Here is a 21,876-nt window from a genome sequence, read left to right as displayed (position 1 = left end):
GACGTAGCGAGGTCGCTTTACAAAAGTTTTTATCCAGTTCAGACCACACTTTGGGGAACGGTTAAGGGTGAGACAAGAACGAAGGGTCAATGGTCAGGGTCAGAGGGCAAGGCCAAATTTTACCGTGTGTGTTTGTATGCGAACACAATAAAAAACAATTTCAGTTTGATTTGAACTCAACTCTGAGGGAAGATTTAAGGGGCCACAGTTAATTTTTTGGGTTGAAAGTGAAATTATGCATCAGTCTACATGAAACTTTACTGGATAATAGCTATGATACCTACTTAAGCGTGTAGTTTCAGGACGATACATGAAAAAAAGGAAAAATTATTCTGTAAAATCTTAATATATTTAACCTAACTTTCACTGACTACTGCTCCTAAGTGAGTAAACATATAATCATTAAAAAATATCATTGATTAAATTAATCATTTACAAATAAAGCTCAGGGATTAGTTTTGCCCATTATAGCTATTATCCTGTAAAATTTCATGTAAATTGATACATAATTTCATTTTCAACCAAAAAAATGATCTGTGGTCCCTCAAGGATCATCAGATCGGTTGAGCTATTGAGAATAATAGGTCAAGGTCATATGGCAAGATCGACTTAGCCTACCAGTTTTTGTCCGACTGAGAGCAAACTCTGAAGCAACGTTCAAGGTAAGGCAAAAATAAAGGGATGTGATTTTCAGAACAAATAGTCAAATACCAAGGTCACAAGGAAAAGTCAAGGCCATAGGACAAGATCAACTCGAACAGTTTAGATCTCATTTTCACCAAATTGTGAAAGTGTTAAGGGTCAGGCAAGGATGAAGTGATTTTTTTTTTTTTTTTTTTTAGAGCACTCTCGTGGGTCAAGGACGCAAGATAAAGTCACGTGTTGGGCCATTAGACCAACAGGTGGACGTGGGTGTTGCACTCTCTGATGCTTCATCTTGATTGCCATATTGCACGTAAGAAATTTCTAGTATGTTAATTTTATTGAAGCGTTTTCTAGTATGCTATTTATATTGTTTAAGTATCGACGTTATTTGTACCCGTAACACAGAAGACGTTATTGAAATGTACCCTCGAAGTGGTGAATAGATGTTAAAAAATCTCAAAGGCACTTGTAATCTGACCTTCATTGACTGGGAACCCTTCTCCGTTACACACTCACCCTAATTGCGCCACCAACACAAATATGTGCAGCCCCAACCCCAACTTAATTTCTTACATTCTTTACGGCCGATAACTCCCCTGGGAACCATCACGCCACTCACAGGAGGGGTGGAGAGGGTTCGGCGAATGGGGAGTGCTAAGGGCTGCATCTCTTATCTGGGGTAGTGTTGAAGGGTGGCATGTGTTATCTGGGAGGGTTGATGGGTGGCATGTGTTGTCTGGGTGTGTTGAGGGGTGGCATGTGTTATCTGGGGGGGTGTTGAGGGGTGGCATGTGTTATCTGGGGGTGTGTTTAGGGGTGGCATGTGTTATTTGGGGAGTGTTGAGGGGTGGCATGTGTTATCTGGGGGGGGGGGGTGTTGAGGAGTGGCATGTGTTATCTGGGGGTGTGTTGAGGGGTGGCATGTGTTATCTTGGGGGGTGTTGAGGAGTGGCATGTGTTATCTGGGGGTGTGTTTAGGGGTGGCATGTGTTATTTGGGGAGTGTTGAGGGGTGGCATGTGTTATTTGGGGGGGGGTGTTGAGGAGTGGGATGTGTTATCTGGGGGTGTGTTGAGGGGTGGCATGTGTTATCTGGGGGGGGTGTTGAGGGGTGGCATGTGTTATCTGGGGGGGTGTTGAGGGGTGGCATGTATTATCTGGGGATGTGTTTAGGGGTGGCATGTGTTATTTGGGGAGTGTTGAGGGGTGGCATGTGTTATCTGGGGGTTTGTTGAGGGGTGGCATGTGTTATTGGAGTGTGTTGAGGGGTGGCATGTGTTATCTGGGGGTGTGTTGAGAGGTGGCATGTGTTATCTGGGGGTGTGTTGAGAGGTGGCATGTGTTATCTGGGGGTGTGTTGAGAGGTGGCATGTGTTATCTGGGGGTTTGTTGAGAGGTGGCATGTGTTATCTGGGGGTGTGTTGAGGGGTGGCATGTGTTATCTGAGGGGGTGTTGAGAGGTGGCATGTGTTATCGGGGTGTGTGCTGAGAGGTGGCATGTGTTATCTGGGGGTGTTGAGGGGTGGCATGAGCTATCTAGGTGTGTGTTGAGGGGTGGCATGTGTTATCTGGGGGGTGCTGAGAGATGGCATGTCTTATGTGAAGCCTCTGCCTGTCACACACCTTTATTAGTAAGTTAAACAGAACAGCAATTATCTTCATTATTAATTTATCACATTATTTCCCGGCAGATAATCCCCCTGAAAGCTGTAAGGTCATTCACAGGAGGGGGGTAAGGCTGCTCGAACATTTTCACGCCAACAGGCCTAAAACTACCGTCTCTCCATCTTAATAGCTGAGTTGTAACATTAGAGTCAGACTAGATTATGATGCGAAGAAGTGCTGTGGATGGACGTAGAACCCTAGTATTTTGTTTTTCTGCCATTGAATTGCATGAAATAAACTACACAAGAACGAAAATCTGGGCCAAGTTAACGTGAAAAACCTATAGGTAACGTTGAAAGGTGGCTGGTTGGGTAGTGTGGACGGGGGGAAGAGAGAGGCACCAGATTGACATACTGTATATCCTTGTTAACGCAAAATGAAATAAGTTATTTTCATCCATCCTCTTAACCCCTTCCCTGCGATTACGTGTTTTTCATGTTTATTCACCTGACCACCAAAGAATTTTTAAAACTTTCATTTGTCTTTACTGTGCAAGAAGTTGATTCAGGCTATATCAATTCCCTTCCTATTCGAAAATTCTCTCCTAAACAGAATAAAAGCGTCCGAAACCAGCAGGAATAAACTATTACGTTACCAGAATGAAGAGTTTAGTATAATTTTATGAGTGGGTATAGGAGCCTGAGAGTGTTAGTGCGCCATTGACAGAAATAAGCTCGTAAGGAAGATGTGTTAGGCAGCCTCCCGAAACGACGAGAATATTTTCCACAATGGCCCTTCCACTTGACAACCTCAGTATTTCGTGATGCCAAAGTGGACTGGGTTGACAGCCAAACTTCCTTCCACTGCTGATCGAATGGCAGAAATCTGGGTTTGTTGTGCACCCCCTAGTCTGAATTGCCTCTGTATATTACCTCACTGGAATGTCATTGCCAGTGTATAATTTTTTATTTTTTTTAATATTGTTGATTAGTATGCCTCGAAATACTTCATGTATTTTTTTTCATTTACTTTTCTATACTGTATATGTATAGCTCTGTGAATTAGAACGATGTTTACTTTATAAAGGGAAATCTGATCTATATTTTGAGTGGTCGACAAGAAATGCTATAACGACCAGTTGCCAGAACCTTCCTACGAACTAGAGAATAATTCATTACCCTTGTAATCAGTACCACAGCTACCACAAATTTATCAGACCTCCACCACAACAATGACCATCACCACCACCACAGTCACAACACATTCAACAAAAAAACCCACACTCCACCACACCAAATACCACCACCACCACCACAGTCACAACATACTTTCGACCATACCCTCACTCCAAGATACCAGTAACCATCACCACCACAGCACCCTCTCGACCATTTTCCGCCAGACTCAACCTTCATAATAATTTAACGCCCCCCCCCCCCCCGCACCGCCACCAAATAGTTTCTTTCAGCCAACAGTCCGATCGGCTTAACGTCGTGTCGGCGACAATTCCGGTAAGTCGTAATGTCTCTCGGTCAAATCATCGTTCGGTCAGTCATCCATCCATCGGCTGAATGTCTGTATGTCAGGGGGAGGCGGTGGCTCGATCGGTAGAGAGGTGGCCTGCAGTCCTGCCGGACCCGGGTTCAAATTCCCTGCTGGGGCAGGGAACAGTTTAAAGATTTGAATTTCATAAAATCAAACTTTACTGATCTACCAGAAGACCCGCTGACATGTCGTAAAAATACCCCCGCTACCACCAATACACCAGTCCTGTATGAGACAGCCCTAGCATGTATTCAATATGGACGGTGGGTGTTAGCGCCGAAGTGGTGACATGTAGACGTGTATGGCATGTAGGAGGACTACTGGGCCTTGAGAGCAGGCTGTGAAGCCTATGCCTAGAGTCGGACACATAAAAAAAAAAAAAAATGTCAAAAATCATCGGTCAGACGACTGCGCAAGACCTTATCCCACCACGCCCAACCGCAACCACCACAACCCACCACACTACCAACACCACACGCAGTCTACTACACCACAACCCACCACATTACAAACACCACATCCAGATTGGTGCACCACAGTCACCACCACCACAACCCACCACACTACCAACACCACACCCAGTCTCCTACACCACAACCACCACCACCACATTACCAACACCATACCCAGTCTACTACACCACAACCACCATCACCACAGTCCACCACATTTTCAACACACCGTCGCAACTCCTATTCCACCTCACGACAACCATTACTGCCAACACCCTTACCACAATACCATCACACGTATCACACTCCATCTTATTCACCACATCAAATCCACCACACCACTACCACCACTACACCTACTCCCCCACACCACACCATTACCACACCACCAACGCCACCACCACAACACTGCCAATACCCCATCACCACTGGTAATATAATTATTCCCTTGTGATTGGAATGGTTCCTCTCCTACCTCACTGAAACTTCCAACACCAACACTATATCTAATACAACAACAACAACTACTACTACTACTACTACTACTACTACTACTACTACTACTACTACTACTGCTACTACTACTACTGCTACTACTACTATTATTACTGCTATTACTACTACTACTACTACTTCTACCACCACCACCACCACCACCATCATCGCCACCATCACCGGTACTACTACTGACGATGACAACGACGACGATGAAAGTGATGGTGATGACCAATATGACATAGCACTATATAATAATAATAATAATAGCCTATACACTGTATATACACTGTATATGGCTAGTGAGGGAGTGATCGCCCTCTACCTACACAGATCAAAAGCCCTCGGGAGCAGAGGGGTGGTTGCTTTCTCAGGCAGAGGAACTCCTTGAGAGTGAAATGGCTGGGAAGCATGCCGGCACGTGACTGGCTACAGCATAGCTGGGTCTTTCGGGTGTGGGCAATCAGGCAAGTTAGCTGCCTACTGCGACTGCAACACGTTGGCGAGGTGTTCAGGAAGTTAGCCAAAGAAACCTTGATGGACTCTGAAAGAACAATATTGGCCCCCAGTCCCGTGCAGCCCTTAAATGGGCAGGGGGTGCTAAGAATCTCACGGTTGCCTCAATTACAATCTAATTCATTTGTTAATGCAAAAAATACAATTAAAATTGGTAACTGGAATGTGAGAACGCTAAATCATGACGGTAAAATCGATGAGTTAGTGAAGGTTTTTCAAAATTATGGACTTGATATTTGTGCTCTGACAGAAACTAGATTAACTGGAGTTGATAAGTTGGATTTGGAGGATGGTATACGTTTATTGATATCTGGCCGACAGGATGGAATGCATTATCAGGGAGTAGGATTGTTGCTGGGTTGTAAGGCAAATAAGGCATTATGTGAGTGGGATCCTATAGATGAGCGATTGTTATACGCACGGTTTAAATCAAATCATGGCAACATCAGTCTGTTTGTGTGTTATGCACCTACTAATGATGCACTCGATGAAAGGAAAGACACATTTTATGAAAAGTTGCAAGAAGGAGTAGGAAGGGTACCTAGACATGATGTTTTGATCTGCGTTGGAGACTTTAATGCAGTAATGGGCTGCTCAAATGAGGGATTTGAGGCATGTATGGGTAAGATGGGAGTTGGTAGTAGGATGAGTGAAAACGGAGTGAGGTTTGGAAGCTTCTGTCTAGCAAATGACTTAGTCATCGGGGGCACACTCTTTCAGCATTGCAATATACACAAGACAACTTGGGTGTCGCCGTGTGGAAAATATAAAAATCAGATTGATCACATCGCTGTCAGTAGGAGGCATAGAAGTTCTCTGCTAGATATTCATGTTAAACAGAGAGCGGATATTGGTAGTGACCATCAACTCAGCATTGCAAAAATGAGGTTTAAACTTAAAAATCAGAAGAAGGAAAAATCTGGTGTTGGTAGATACGATATTGTTAAGCTTAGAAGGGAAGGAGAAGAAAAGGAGGAATTCAGATTAGAATGCAGAAATAGGTTTTTGGTGTTGGAAACGTTGGAAGAGGGGGAGAGAAGTGTAGATGAGATGTGGGAGGATGTGAACAAAGTTTTGCATGAGACTGCTGAATGTACGATTGGAAGGAGACATAGATTCAGGAGAAAGAAATGGATATCAGAGGAAACGTGGGATATGATAAAAAGGAGAGGTGAGGCTAAATTGAGGAGTGAGATGCAATGCGTTGATGAACGAGAGATTGAATTAGCAAGAGCTGCGTACTGGAGTTTGAATTCAGAAGTAAGAAGGTTAGCTAGGAGAGATAAAAGATGTGTGGATGAAAAGGTTGCAGAGACTGAAATCTTAATAAACAAAAATGATGGACAGAGTCAAAGAATAGCATATGAATCGATTAGAGAACTGAGTGGTAATGCAGGTAAACGCAAGGAAATACCAGTTAGAGACAGGGAAGGAAATTTATTGACCAAAGATGGAGATATTAAAAATAGATGGAAAGAGCATTTTGAGACAGTTCTTAATAGACCAATACCACCAGAAGAGGATATACCGTCTGCTCAGGAAGATTTAAATATAGAAACAGGAGAGTTGAGGCTTGCAGAAGTGGAGAAAGCAGTAAAACAGTTAAAGAATAATAAGGCACCAGGGGAGGATGGTTTATTTCCGGAAATGTTTAAAGTGGAGTGGGATAGATTAATAATGATCTTGACCAAGCTATTCAATAAGATATGGGTGACGGGGTTACTACCATCAGTTTGGAAGAATGGTGTAATTGTTAAAATTCCGAAGAAGGGAGACCTGAGTGAATGTGGTAATTGGAGGAGAATCTCTTTGTCACCGATAGCTTTGAAAGTTTTCAGTAGAGTGTTGTTAAATAGGTTGGAGCCGGTGGTTGAGGGTATTCTGAGGGATGAACAGGCTGGTTTTAGAAAGGGACGTGGTTGCAATGATCATATCTTTATAGTTAGGCATTTGATGCAGCAAGTTAATGAAATGAGAGTACCGTTAAGTCTTTGTTTTTTTGATTTTGAAAAGGCTTTTGATAGTGTTTCGAGAGAGACTATGGGGAAGATCATGAGACATTATGGAATACCAGAGGAGTTTGTGAGGGTCATTATGAACATGCATGAGGACACATTTTGTAAAGTGATGGTTGATGGTTGTCTGAGTGATTCGTTTGAAGTCAAGTCCGGAGTAATTCAAGGTGGTGTTCTATCGCCTTTACTATTTATATTGGTCATTGATTACATTATGAAACGCGTTGGAACAGAAACCGGTGCAGGTATACTTTGAGGAGAGAACAGGAAACTTTTGGATTTAGATTATGCAGATGATATAGTTTTGATTTGTGATGGGCCAGAAGAGATGCAGAGAGTGTTGGACTGTTTGGTGAGTGAAGGTCGCAAGGTGGGTTTGGTTATTAATTGTGGAAAAACTGAAATAATCAATATGAATATGGAAAATGCACAGGAATATGTAATTGGAGGTATGGTTGTAAAGCAAGTTGATAGGTTTAAATATTTAGGTACTTATTTAGCCAAGGATGGTTCTTTGAACTTTGAATTCGAGGAAAGGTTAAAGAAGGCTAATCAGGCAATGGGAATGCTTAAAAATATTTGGAATAATAAAAAATTTTCTGTGCATACAAAAATCAAACTTTATAAGGTAATGGTTAGGAGTATCTTAATTTATGGACACGAGTCTTGGTACAGCACAGTGACTATGGAAAATAAATTCTTGGTGTTTGAAAATAAAGCACTTAGAAGAATATTAGGAGTTAAGTGGTGGGAAAGGATCCCAAATAGTAGAATTAGAGAAATAACGGGAGTGCAGCCGATCGATGAATATGTTAGATTCTCACGATGGAAGTGGCTAGGACATGTGTATAGGAGACAGGGAATAGTACGAGGTACACCAGGGTGGGTGGCACTTGGTAGGAGAGGTAGAGGAAGGCCAAAAGAGACGTGGGTGAGGACAATGAGACGGGAAGCTGGAGATGAGTGTTGGGGAGATCTTGAGGAGTTAGCACAAGATAGGATGTGGTGGTGTGAGTTCATCGAGGCCCTATGCATCCCCGAGGGTGCCACAGGAAATGATTGATTGATTGATTGATTACTATTATTATGATTATGATTTTTATTATTGCCATCACAACATTAATTAATAATGGAAATGGCCTTAAAGGTGTGCTAACCAGAGAGTCGGGTAGTGATATTAAAACATAAGGTTAGTGCACGGAGAGAGAGAGAGAGAGAGAGAGAGAGAGAGAGAGAGAGAGAGAGAGAGAGAGAGAGAGAGAGAGAGAGAGAGAGAGAGAGAGAGAGTTTTTAACCAGGTGGACAACAGGAATGGAAGGTGAGTGAGTTTTCCTACTCTACCCAACACACACACACACACACACACACACACACACACACACACACACACACACACAACGTCCCCCTTCTCTCGATTTTCATACAGCACATCGTTGCTTGTTTCCTTGTTCCTTCCCTCCCTATCTCTTCCCTCTCTCTGTCTCCAGGAAGGGAGGGAAAAAATAGGCAGGGAGCGAGGGAAACAACGAGCGAGACAATAAAGTGCTGAGAGAAATTGAGAAGAGGAGGATGTATGTGTGTGGTGGTGGGGGGGGGGGACAATCTATCCATTAGGTTCTCCTCGTGGTTGACTCTCTCTCTCTCTCTTTCTCTCTCTCTCTCTCTCTCTCTCTCTCTCTCTCTCTCTCTCTCTCTCTCTCGTCGCAATAACACTCCCAAACCATCCCTTTGACCCGGAGAGAATTTTTCATATATCATTTTGCGATACGAGCCTCGACTGCGTCACAACTCTCTTATTTATGTTGGGGTCTGCGCGTATATACTCTGGCGACTCAATACATGGGTGCTGGTAATTGAGAGAGAGAGAGAGAGAGAGAGAGAGAGGGAGATGTATGAATATACAGTGCACAGTGCTGAGCCTTTAAAAGTAGAAAGGCAGAAATGGATACCGTCATGAGTCAGGGCCGTCATTTGGGCTTTAGATAATACGTAACAACTCATACGTAGCGATTTAGTCAGCACATTGCACCTGAGTAGCCTTGCGTGGAACTGATTGAAACATTATTGGTACTTAAAGTCTCTTAAAAACAATAAAGGGAAGAAGATTGATCGGGGTGGAGGTCTACCAGTTTGCCATATTTTGTTGTCCTAAGTTTGAAAACCCTCCCAACTACACCACCCACCTACATCAGCCACCCAACTACACCACCAACCCAACTACACCATCTACCCATCTACACCAGCCTCTCCAGCAAGTCTACTTATGTTTACAGGAAATTTACGTTATATAGGAGGGTGACTTTTGGCCCCTTCTCACCGTAACGGATGTACATAGGATCTCCATTGGCCACATCCTAACACTTAATCGAGAAGTAGGTCTGTCACTGTGTAGAACTCCGTTTCCCTAAGTAAGAAAAAAAAATGGTAGCACACACACACACACACACACACACACACACACACACACACACACACACACACACACACACACACACACACACACACACACACACACACACACACACACACACACACACACACTTCTCTTTAGATGTTAGATCTTGAAATGATCCGATGCCTGAAAGTAGGCCAGTTCAGTTGAAGTCTGCAGCAGGGAACAGTTTAATTACTCAGTTTCATTAAAACACACGTTATTGACCTTCCACAAACCCCACCGATATATCACAAACGTAATAAATAAATCCCCTGTATTGCCATTGGACCAGCTCTGAATGAGACAACCGTAACCTGTATTTCTTATGGACTGTGGATATGAGCACCGAAAACGTGACAGTTTTGACATATAACCCATGACTGAACTGCCACTTTGCCATATTGCAGAACTTTTAATATCAAAATTCTTTTATTTCCCAAACTTCATCCCTTTGGAACTCGCTTCCCCAGAATAGATTCTCCCCAAACTTCAACCTACAGAAGTTCAAGTCCAATTGTTACAGATTATTTATGAATGGAGGACACCTGCAACCTGGTGTATGGATTATTATTTTTTTAAAATTTAATGTGTTTATCCTTCCTCTGTTCATCATGTTAAAAAAAAAAAAAAAAAATGGAAGTGAGTGACTCTTAGTAGGACTGCTGGCCCTCAGATGCCTCAGACAGCGGACTGTATAATCTATGCCCAGAGTCGGATATTATGTGTATGTATTTTTTTTTCCCACTTAAATATATATATCTTATCTCCTCAGTTTTAGTACTATAAAATCTATCGAAGGTCTGCCGTTTTATATATATATATATATATATATATATATATATATATATATATATATATATATATATATATATATATGCAAGGAAGAAGGAACCAAAGGCTGAGCCCGCATGAACGCTCCTTCCAAGAAAAAAACAAAAACAGTACTAAGAAGAGCCACATTCAAGATCCATTCAGTTCGAGATGCCTGGACACACTGCGTTTGAAAGACTGGAGATCATAAGATCATAGGAAGTAGGAAATACAGACAGAGGGAGACAGTTCCAGAGTTGACCTGTTGCATAAATGAAAGACTGGGAGTAACGGTTAACTCTTGCATTAGAGAGTTGGACAGAAAAGGGATGAAAGTTTGTTGCTAGACGGGTGCTACGCGCCCGTCGTAGAGGTGGAAGGATGCAAGCAGACAGATCATAGTTATATCATAAGAGTCTTCAGTTTCTTTATATATCGGTCTAATTATTTGCATCAGTGGGGATTTGGTAATGTCTTCTACAAAATTCGTTTAATTTCAGTATGTACCAGCGTTCTAGTCCATTGCAATACTTGATGTTTTCTCTGTTTAATTTCTTTTGGTTTCAGCTTATAACACAATCCCTCGCTGTATTTGGTAGTCATATAATTTTCCATCTCACAGTTCGATTGGTTTATAAGTCTTTCTGCGACCTAAAGTTATCTGTCTTACAGCTCGTTTGGTTTCTAATTATAATGGAATTTTTTGCATTATTTGTCATTCGTATAGTTTCCACGTTCGTTGTGTTTCAGTACTGTAAATAATGTACTTAATAAAGTTCCTGTCTTACTGTTCGTAACGTTTTGGTTACAGACCCGGTAATCTGGTTCTTCATAACACGGCATTTCGTAAAGTTTTGCGTCTAAAACGTTCTTTCGTTTGCAGCACCATTGCCTGACCTTTTGAAACGCAATACTACTTACAGTGTCCCCTCTCACAGTCCTTTCAGTTGCAGAAAAGGTCAAATTCCCATAATACTTAACCTGAAAAAAAAAAAAAAAAAAGTTTCAGCATGTCCCAACCTCTTAAAAAGCTTCAGCGTGTAACCTATTTCTTTTTTTTTCTTTATTGTTTTAAGATTGGAGATTCGTAATATTCCCCAGCTTGCATTTCGTTGTTTCAGTAGTTTGATAACAGAGTTTCATAAAGTTTCAATAATATAGTCTAGACTTTCAAAGCAGTTAGCATCTGCAATTTTCTGTTGTTGGAATTTAGTATTTTTCATCTTCCACTTCATCTGGTTTCAGAACGGACCAAAAATCTCTCGTTTTATATTTGGAGAGATAGAGGAAAATGGAGGAACTGGGACAGCTTTTTTTTTTTTTTTTTCTTCTTCTTCTCTTTTTATTGGTCGTCTGAGGGGGTTAACCTGAATGTTTAATGCAAATTTCGTCCTACTCTGCTCAACAGCTCGTACATTTCGTGCCAGAATTTGGAAACTCACTTTACAGGCATTATATATATATATATATATATATATATATATATATATATATATATATATATATATATATATATATATATTGTTACATAGCCTATGATTTCATCATCCTTTGTGTAATTCTAACGTACAGTATGCTGCATGTTTGATCACGAGCGTGTTCTACCTCACTCCCCCCCTCCTCCCTTATAGTAGAGTAAGTCGTTCTTTCTGTTGTTCAGAGCAGGATTTTCAACTCTTTGTCCCCATGGCTTCATTTGCGCGTCCTTCTTACAAGTTGTATCAGGCTCTGCCGGCCCCTATATAATGAGCTCAGTCTCTACATTAGTTGCCACTTAGATCTACTCCTTATTTTGTTCACATCTCTGTCCTCCCCTGTACAGTTATTATTGTGAGTGCTCAGGAAGTCTCCAACCATCTAGCAGCTGTGTAATTTGATTGTAAGTGTTATTGCATTTTTTCTTGTACTGTGTAGCATAAGGTGTTAATTCGTAGGCCTAGTAAGGTTTTTGTGATTAATGTAAGGTTTTGTGTCAGCCAATTATTAATAATATTTTGTATCTGTAATAATTTATCTTGCATTAACTGAGCATTACCCAGTGTATTTTCATTTTATCAGGGCTGACTTAGATAAATTTACTCTTGCTAATTACGTGTTAATAGAGGCTATTGCAGTTAACCATATATTTAACCTGTTTTTTGCCATTACATTATCCTTATGAGTCCTGAATGTTTTGTTGTTAGTTTGAGGATTAAACTTTAACTTGTAATTTTACCTAACTCTTTTGTTTTGAACCTGGAACTTTACGGGACAGTAGTGATTTTTAGTATTCTCACTTAAAGTGTACATTTTCTTTCTTTGTTCCGTCACAATATATATAGAGATAGATATATATATATATATATATATATATATATATATATATATATATATATATATATATATATATAAACGCTTTCACTACGGTGGGATGAATTAGTTTACTGTCTTAATGCTAACTCGGCAATTCATGAGACATGTGAGAAACGTTTCGAACCTGAGTGATTATATATAACATTTCTTTACCCATTAGTGCCCAGTGCTGCTGTGTGAGGGATTTTTGGAAAGGCACTAAGCGTACCGCCCTCCGCCTGTCGGCTCATATTCGCGAAGATGATAGATCCCTACCCCTGGGTTGCCCGTGTTATTTACTTTTAAATCGACCAGTTCCGTCCTGTATTCAGGACACTGGTCGCAAATGGGTTAACCCCTTCACTGTTACGGCACTCTCGAAAGCTGAATAAAATCGTCTGACGGTAGCAAGAATGTAATAATGAAGACGTCCTCGGCCTGTAGTAGTTACGGACTTAAATCATACTGTTAATTGTACTCATTTCCATTTAACTGCTAAAGAAACTATCTATCTCTGTTTATTGCTAGACGCCTTAATCCCAGAAGGGGTGACCACAAACAAATCGCTTCCATGTCGCCCTGTCCCCCACCACTTCACTGCCCTGCTCCCAGCTCACACACCCCTCTCTCATTTTTAATGGCGAAAACTGGTAACGCACACTGTGGATATTATATGCTCACTACTTTTTTACGAAGCACATAATAAAACTAGCCTTTCCTTTTCCTTTAACTTCACTTTATTTCGTTCTTGCCACTCTGCACGATTTTACGTAACCTAGAAATGGCTTTCTTTTGGTAATAGAGTCAGCGAAGGCTATGTTGATAACCTCTTTACACGCGTGCTGTTCCTCCATCACTTCCCCCCTCTGACTTCCTCATGGCTGACATTAAAATTTCTTCAGTTGATGTATTTTCTGCCATCACTGGCCTCAGTACTAACAAGGCATATGGGCCTGATGGGGTCCCTCCTGTTGTTCTCAAGAACTGTGCTTCTGTGCTTACACCCTGCCTAGGCAAACTCTTTCGCCTTTGTCTGTCAACTTGTACCTTTCTTTCTTGCTGGAAGTTTGCTTTCATTCAGCCAGTCCCAAAGAAGGGTGACCACTCCCAACCCTCCAACTATCGTCCAATTGCTTTAACGTCCTGTATTTCAAAAGTTTTCGAGTCAATTCTCAATAGAAAAATTTTAAGGCATCTTTCCTATCACAACCTTCTTTCCGATCGTCAGTACGGATTCCGTCAGGGACGCTCCACTGGCGATCTTCTCACCTACCTTTCAGACTCCTGGTCATCCTCCTTTCGGGACTTTGGCGAAAGCTTTGCCATTGCACTTGACATCTCAAAGGCTTTCGATCGAGTCTGGCATAAATCTTTAATTTCCAAACTGCCCTCCTACGGTTTCTATCCTTCTATCTGTGCCTTCATCGCTAGCTTCCTTTCTGGTCGTTCTATAGCCGCTGTTGTAGACGGCCATCGTTCTTCTCCTAGATCTATCAACAGTGGTGTTCCTAAGGGCTCTGTCCTATCACCAACTCTCTTCCTTTTATTCATCAATGATCTTCTAAGCTGTACATCTAACCCTATCCACTCATACGCTGATGACTCCACCCTTCACCTTTCCATTCGGTTCCCGCAACGCCCATCTCAACAGTTACTTCAACAAACAAGGGATGAGGCTATGGCACACCTAATGTCTGACTTGGCTCGTATCTCTGACTGGGGTAAAAATAATATGGTTGTTTTTAATGCATCTAAGACTCAGTTCCTACACCTATCAACCCGACAAAATCATCCACAGGTATACCCACTAATGTTTAATAATATTCAGCTTAATCCTGCATCATCCTTGAACATGCTTGGGGTTTCATTTACTTGGGACTTATCTTGGAAAGATAATATTACATCTCTTGTAAAATCTGCTTCCAAGAGATTGGGTGTGCTAAGCCGACTCCGCTCTTTCTTTACCCCTGCACAATTGTTGACTCTATACAGGAGTTTTATCCGCCCCTGTGTGGAGTACAACTCTCATGTGTGGGGAGGCTCCCCACATACAGCTCTTCTCAATAGGGTGGAGTCAAAGGCTTTTCGTCTCATTAACTCTCCTCCTCTTACCGACTCCCTTCAACCTCTGTCTCTTCGCCGCACTGTTGCATCTTTATCTCTTTTCTATCGCTACTTTAATGGTCACTGCTCCTCTGAACTGTCTGCTTGCATTCCTCCACCTCTACGACGAGGCGCGTAGCACCCGTCTGGCAGCAAACTCTCATCCCTTTTCTGTCCAACTCTCTAATGCAAGAGTTAACCGTTACTCCCAGTCTTTCATTTATGCAACAGGTCAGCTCTGGAACTGTCTCCCTCTGTCTGTATTTCCTGCTGCCTATGATCTCCAGTCTTTCAAACGCAGTGTGTCCAGGCATCTCAAAATGATCGGATCTTGAATTTGGCTCTCTATTGTATTTTGTTTTTCCCTTTGAGGGAACTGTTACTGCGGGCTCATGGCCGTTGGTTCCTTCTTCCTCGCATTAAAAAAAAAAAAAAAAAGTAACAAAAGAAGTTGATCGCTGCAAGGTTGCAAATTTCGCAATTCTCATTTTAGAATTAATTTTGTAAGCTGAGGGAACAGATATGATAAAGTTCACCATTTTCCTAAACGTAAGATTACAATTAACCCTGTAGAGGAGATTGGTTCTCTTCGGTTGAATGAAATCGTATGGGGTTGTTCGAATTAAAGTGTAAAGTTGCTGCCTCTCGGCTACCGCATTTACCTTGTCAGTACGATCACGCTTTTGATTTTTTTTCTGCCTCTAAACGATTTCATTTAGTTTAGTCTTCACAGTTTATTATGTATAGCCTTCCCTAACCCCTTCAGTAGTTGGATGTTGCCCTAAATTGGAATAAATTGTAGTCTTGTAAAAAGAAAGCCTCATAAATCGTAATATGTATCACCCAAGATAAATAAATCGATTGGCTGGAAAAGGAATATGAAACTGGCTTCAGTGTCTCTTGAGGGTGTGTGTATGTGTAATTACATATGTGTGTATGTATTGCAGCGGACAGTATACACTCCTTTGGCATCGACGGGCTGCTCTGGTATACACAGTGAAGTCGTGGTATACAGGTCGTGAAGGGAAACTCATTCACCATATATATATATATATATATATATATATATATATATATATATATATATATATATATATATATATATATATATATATATATATTTTAAACTAGATAATTAATAAACCACCCCACCCATTGATCGACGCACAGCTATAAAAGGCTTTTGGAGTGCAGAGTGAGAGAGTGCATATGGAAGCTGTGTTGTAGTGACTGAGTTCGTGAGCGTGAGAATCTGTCATGGATGGAGCATCGACAGCGTACCAACATCTGACAGTACGTGAAAGGAGACACTGCCATCTTTCTGCAGCCCAAGGACGTAATTTTTATGTAACTCTTTTGCCATCTGACTATTTTATTCTCGTGAGGATAGACTTTTGGAACGCAAGGAGTGGGATGCAGCCTTAATTAGCCCTTTCGGTACGTGACATCTCCCTTCCCTGAGTAACCTCGGCTGGAAGTAGCAAAAACTGACTTCTGGTGGTATATTCGGCCTCAGGTGGGATCGAACTTAGGTCAGGAGGCTTACTGCAGGGACACACAACCCACTCGGCCTCTCAGGGGATAAATACGGTGTCCTGTGTGCTTTGGCTGGGGTTGGGTGGCGCCGTAAAGTGCGTCCACTGTCGTAAAAATGCATTTCTTCAGCGGAAACCAATAATTGGGATAGAAATTTCATTATGTAAATGGTACGGTATGTAAATTTGATACAGTGTTTTGGCGTGTGATGATGAGAGAGAAGAGAGAAATAGGAGGAAGGGCTTAAATGTTGGTGTGAGCGATGAATGTGTATAGCGGAAAAGGAAGCCTGTAAGTGTTGTGAATGAGCGTTATTGCTTATTACGCCTTAACCCCTTCACACATAAGGCGTATATTTTATTCCTGATATCTACAGACGATATTGCTCAACTAAGGGAGAGGTATTGAGAACTGGAGAGGTTTGATTTAATGATTACTCCCTCCTCTTGAAAATAAATAAATAAAAAATATTCATCTCCATCTCCATGAATTGTCCTAAACTTTTTGACGACAGCAAGCCACCCAACCAATAGTTAATATTTTTTGTATCCTGAAGAAGTTAATGGATTTTCTTGTAAGATTTTTTTTCATGTGAGATTTATTTGTTAAAATTTCTCTCAATTAAACTCTCTCAACTAGGATTTTTCTTAACTAATGCGTCTTGTAACTAAGTCTTCTCTTAGCTAGGATTGCCTTCTGGATTTCATCGAATAAGGATTCTCTCTCTCTCTCTCTCTCTCTCTCTCTCTCTCTCTCTCTCTCTCACAAAAAAAAAAAAAAAAAAAAAAAAAAGCTTCTCACCTTGGATTTTGATTACTGGAGATAGGAAATAGGAGACCTTTATTAATACAATTGTTACTTTTATTTTACATATATTATTAATGTAGGCTATGTGTTCGTATAATATTTTTGTGTAATCGTATTATTTTAATCCTTTTGTTTTTGTAGGTAAGTAGTGTCCTTCTGCAATTGTGGTACAAAAACTGCATTAAGACACATACAAGGTAGCTACGGTGATAAACAGTTCTTGCAGAAAATATCGATAATTTTTCCGTGTATACATTCAGCAGCAGTTGATGGAAAAAAAAAAAAAAAAAAAATTTCACTTTTGCCTACGCCCGCTGTTTCTATTAGTATCGCATCAAGGAGGAGCTTTTTTCTGAGATCAGGAAACTGTGCCTTATTATATACCTGGCATATTAGGTCAAAGATATTATCTTGTCAGCATTTTACCCTTGACCAAATATATATCACATAGCTGAGCGTCATTCAGCTTAACAACGGAAGCATGAGAGAACTGCCCTTCTATTATGGATGTATAATCAGTCACGGTGATTTGAGTAACAGCATAATAAATCATTGTGCTTTGAGTTGTAAGCTGCAGAAGTTTGGCTCCCTATACTGCTAGGAAATTGTTTAGTTTTTCGTGTCTTGCTATAATAGTGCCGTGATTTGACGAAGTGGAAGATTTACAGCCGTACCTGGAGGGTTTTATTGGTGAGATAAAATCAGTTTCAGCCTGAGTTTACAAATATGGGTACAGTTCTGTGTAGCGATTCATCCAGTAGCCAGATAGATCAACCGTACCGAGATACCGTAGTGATAATTATAGTGCTCATTTAGAAATCAGTCGTACCCAACTGATCGGATGCATTTGTGTGTGTATGTGTTATAGTGCTCATTTAGAAATCAGTCGTACCCAACTGATCGGATGCATTTGTGTGTGTGTGTGTGTGTGTGTGTGTGTGTGTGTGTGTGTGTGTGTGAAGCTCTGTATCTGCAAGAAAATATTTTGGAAAATGTGCAGTCAGTGAGAGGAACATAACTACTCTCGCTGTGCTAATTTCTAAGGTAAAAGAAGCAAAACTATGAAACGTTTTTCCTGACAAGTGGTTTCCCTGCTGGAAGCATGACCTGCGATGACGAAGGCAAAATTAGCCAAGTTACCCTCTCAGAGGACATCAACCTCTCTCTCTCTCTCTCTCTTTGTCACACACACACACACACACACACACACACACACACACAGGCTAATAAATGTGAAGCTACACATCTTTCCACCCACAATGCACTCAACGAAGCTATCACAAGTGCCGGAACACCCCTCGAGGATATCGTTTTGGATCAAACTCGAAATGCCTGTGATTGACCCCAGTGTGTGAGTGTACAGTTTCGCTAAAACGTACTGCATATCTGGGTACTGTGTTTTAGTTTGTACTTAAAAAAAAAATGAATGAATGAGAACAGTATATTTGCTTTGTCGTGTCCTAAAAGGCTTCATTATGACATCCGAAAATTTCATTAGTATGTAACATTTGGTAACTCACAGCAAACCATAAGTCTGTGCCATCTTTCATCTCAAAGGGTGTACGGGAGGGACCAAAGACTGAGCATTTAGGAGCAGATGACCAGCCTACTCCCCTTGGTGACATCATATGTTAAAAAAAAAAAAAAAAAAAAAAAAATCCAATCACCTAGTGGGGGTCGACCTAATACAAAGCGGTCATTCCCACTGGTGCGTTCTTCACACTACCAGGAACTTGTGTAATTTTGAATATTATAATCAGGCCAGGTTAGAATGAAATGTTCCCATAAGTAAGTCAAGTATTTGTTCACTCAGTCTGTTCAGACGAGGGCACTGCGCAGTGAGAAGTACTTTGACCAGGTGTGTAATTGAAGGATGAAATTACCAAAAGAAAAACTTTGTCCCGAAATCTGCTCAGGTTGTAAGAAGATTATGTGAATGTTTCTCACTAACATCAGAGGTAAAATACGAGAGAGAGAGAGAGAGAGAGAGAGAGAGAGAGAGAGAGAGAGAGAGAGACGCAACATACAGTACGTACTAGAATAAGTACACCCAATCATACATACCGACAGACAGAAAGAAAATGCAAAGACTGAACGTTAAATTACTGTACTGATGTTACAGCATCTGGGTGGTGGTGATGATGATGATGATAACGGTGATGAAAGGCACAGGAAGAGATATTGTTAGGCGTGAGTGGCTCCGGTAGTGTCTGATACGTGTGTGTGTGTGTGTGTGTGTGTGTGTGTGTAACCACTTTTTTTTTTTTTTTATGTGTCCGACTCTGGGCAAAGGCTTCACAGCCTGCTCCCAAGGCCCAGTAGTCCTTCATACACCTCTACATGTCACCATTTCGGCTTTACCACCCACCGTCCATATTGAATACATGCTAGGGCTGTCTCATACAGGACTGGTGTATTGGTATTAGCGGGGGTATTTTTACGACATGTCGGCGGGTCTTCTGGTAGATAAGCAAAGTCTGCATTTACGAAATTCAAATCCTTAAACTGTTCGCTGCCCCAGCGGGGATTTGAACCTGGGTCCGGTAGGACTGCAGGCCACCTCTCTACCGACTGAGCTACTTACATATGTGTTTGTGTATGCATGTATTTGTGTTTCTGCAAATTACACGATCATATTTTCATTAATCTTTATGCATCACTAAACCTCAGAGATGAAATTAGCAGAATATAATAAGAAACACAGGTCATCGGACTGAAGTGTTTTTTTTTTTTTTTATTAAGTCCGAGAGTTGACCCAGTCAATCCAATTATGTTTTTGTATATATTTCACTTTCCAGACAATTTAAGATGTAATTTAAAAAGATTCTAGTAGTGAAAATTAATGCTGTAAATGTCTAATTCTTGTATTTATTGTATTAAAGCTATTTATTTTTAGGTCTGTCGGCTGCAAGAATACCACGCAAAACATTGTCTTGGTAAAGAGCCTCCTCTGAGCTGAATTGAATTGTGTAGCAGCGACAACAACAAAAAAATGATAAATAAAAATTCGTATTGAAAATTACAACTCAAAAGATGACGGTCATCTGATATCGGGACGCGTTATCTTAGGTTGGTGCGAGGGAGCCATTTAAAGCCTATTAGAGAAGTCACTTACAGTAAATTGCTTTCATAACCCGGGGATTTAAATGTTTCGTTTCTGTCTCCGTGGTTCTGCGATATTTCAGTCACTTCAACATTGCGATACATTATCTTCCTTTTCAAAGCTTGAGAGAGAGAGAGAGAGACTTTATATTGCAGTGTCCGTTCTCCCCTTTGGGGCTAAGATGCGAATGAATGTGTTTGAATGGATGAGTAAATGGAGAGTGAGTCGTCCTGTCTCGGCTACCTCCCTTTCCTTGGGGGAAGCAGCCTAGGTATATAGATAGATAGATAGGTTATTATTATTATTATTTTTTTTTAGGCCGTTGTTATATTATTTTTATCCTTTCCCCTGACCAGAATGATCGACAAAGAATATATATTTATGCTTTTTTTCTGCAGTTTTGTTGCCTATTTCACCAGCCATTCATAATTGTTATGATTATGCAGCGTTTGAACATCGTACGTCTGGCAAGTGAGGTGGGCGGTAACAAGGCCCGGGCGAGAAGCGTTGTGATTGGTGGACCCGTAGCAACTGGTGTCCTATAGTTGCGGCGCGTGACTCTGAGGTTGTTATTATCGTGCCCTGGCAACCTACCATTCAAAAGTGCGTCTGATTTTGTGTATAATATGCGACACATGTGATTCGTTTATAATATGTTCATGTATAATAATATTCGTGTATAATATATTAGTGAACAATAATATGATTCGTGTATGAGATGATACGAAATCGGTCGCACTTCTGAATGGCAGGTTGCCAGGGTACGATAATGACAACTTCAGAGTTGTGCGCCGCGACTATAGTCATATACCCCCCTTATATATATATATATATATATATATATATATATATATATATATATATATATATATATATATATATATATATATATATATATATCAGTTATTACACATTTAATTTTTAGGTCACATGCTATAGGCTCTGTGAATATAATTCCTACATTTCGTCATATCGTATCCCTTCGCATTACCATAAGTCACGAATAATGAAAAGATTTTAAACATTTATTTGAATTTCTCCAGTCTTCCCGCCTACTCTACTTCTAAGCAAAACGTCATAATTATATTGTTGCAAAGTCATCCATTAATTTCACGCTTTTGGCACATGTTGCTATTGATTACGAAAAATCATAGTATAATCTTCCTGGTGGAAGATAAAATATATTTTAAAACAACTTTGTAACCGCGTCTCACCCCCCTTGTCTTCTCACACATCACTCGCATATGTTATACATTTCTACGGTAGTATATTATAATGTTTATGGCATGTAACATTTATGCAGTTTGTGATACAATGGAACATCTCAGCGTCAAAAAAAATATCGTAATACTTAAACGCTCTTGTGATTACCCATACGTCCTGCTGTTCCTCCCCCCCGCCCCCCTTTTCGGCGTCAGTCAAGGTGAAGCAGTGGTTATTGGTGTGTGTTCTCGTGTGGTTATTCGTAAAATACCGCCTG

Source organism: Coenobita brevimanus, chromosome 1, assembly GCF_032717465.1.
Source record: "Coenobita brevimanus isolate Jiangsu-jjx chromosome 1, ASM3271746v2, whole genome shotgun sequence".
NCBI classification, from domain to species: Eukaryota; Metazoa; Arthropoda; class Malacostraca; order Decapoda; family Coenobitidae; genus Coenobita; species Coenobita brevimanus.
This window is presented reverse-complemented; position numbering follows the sequence as displayed.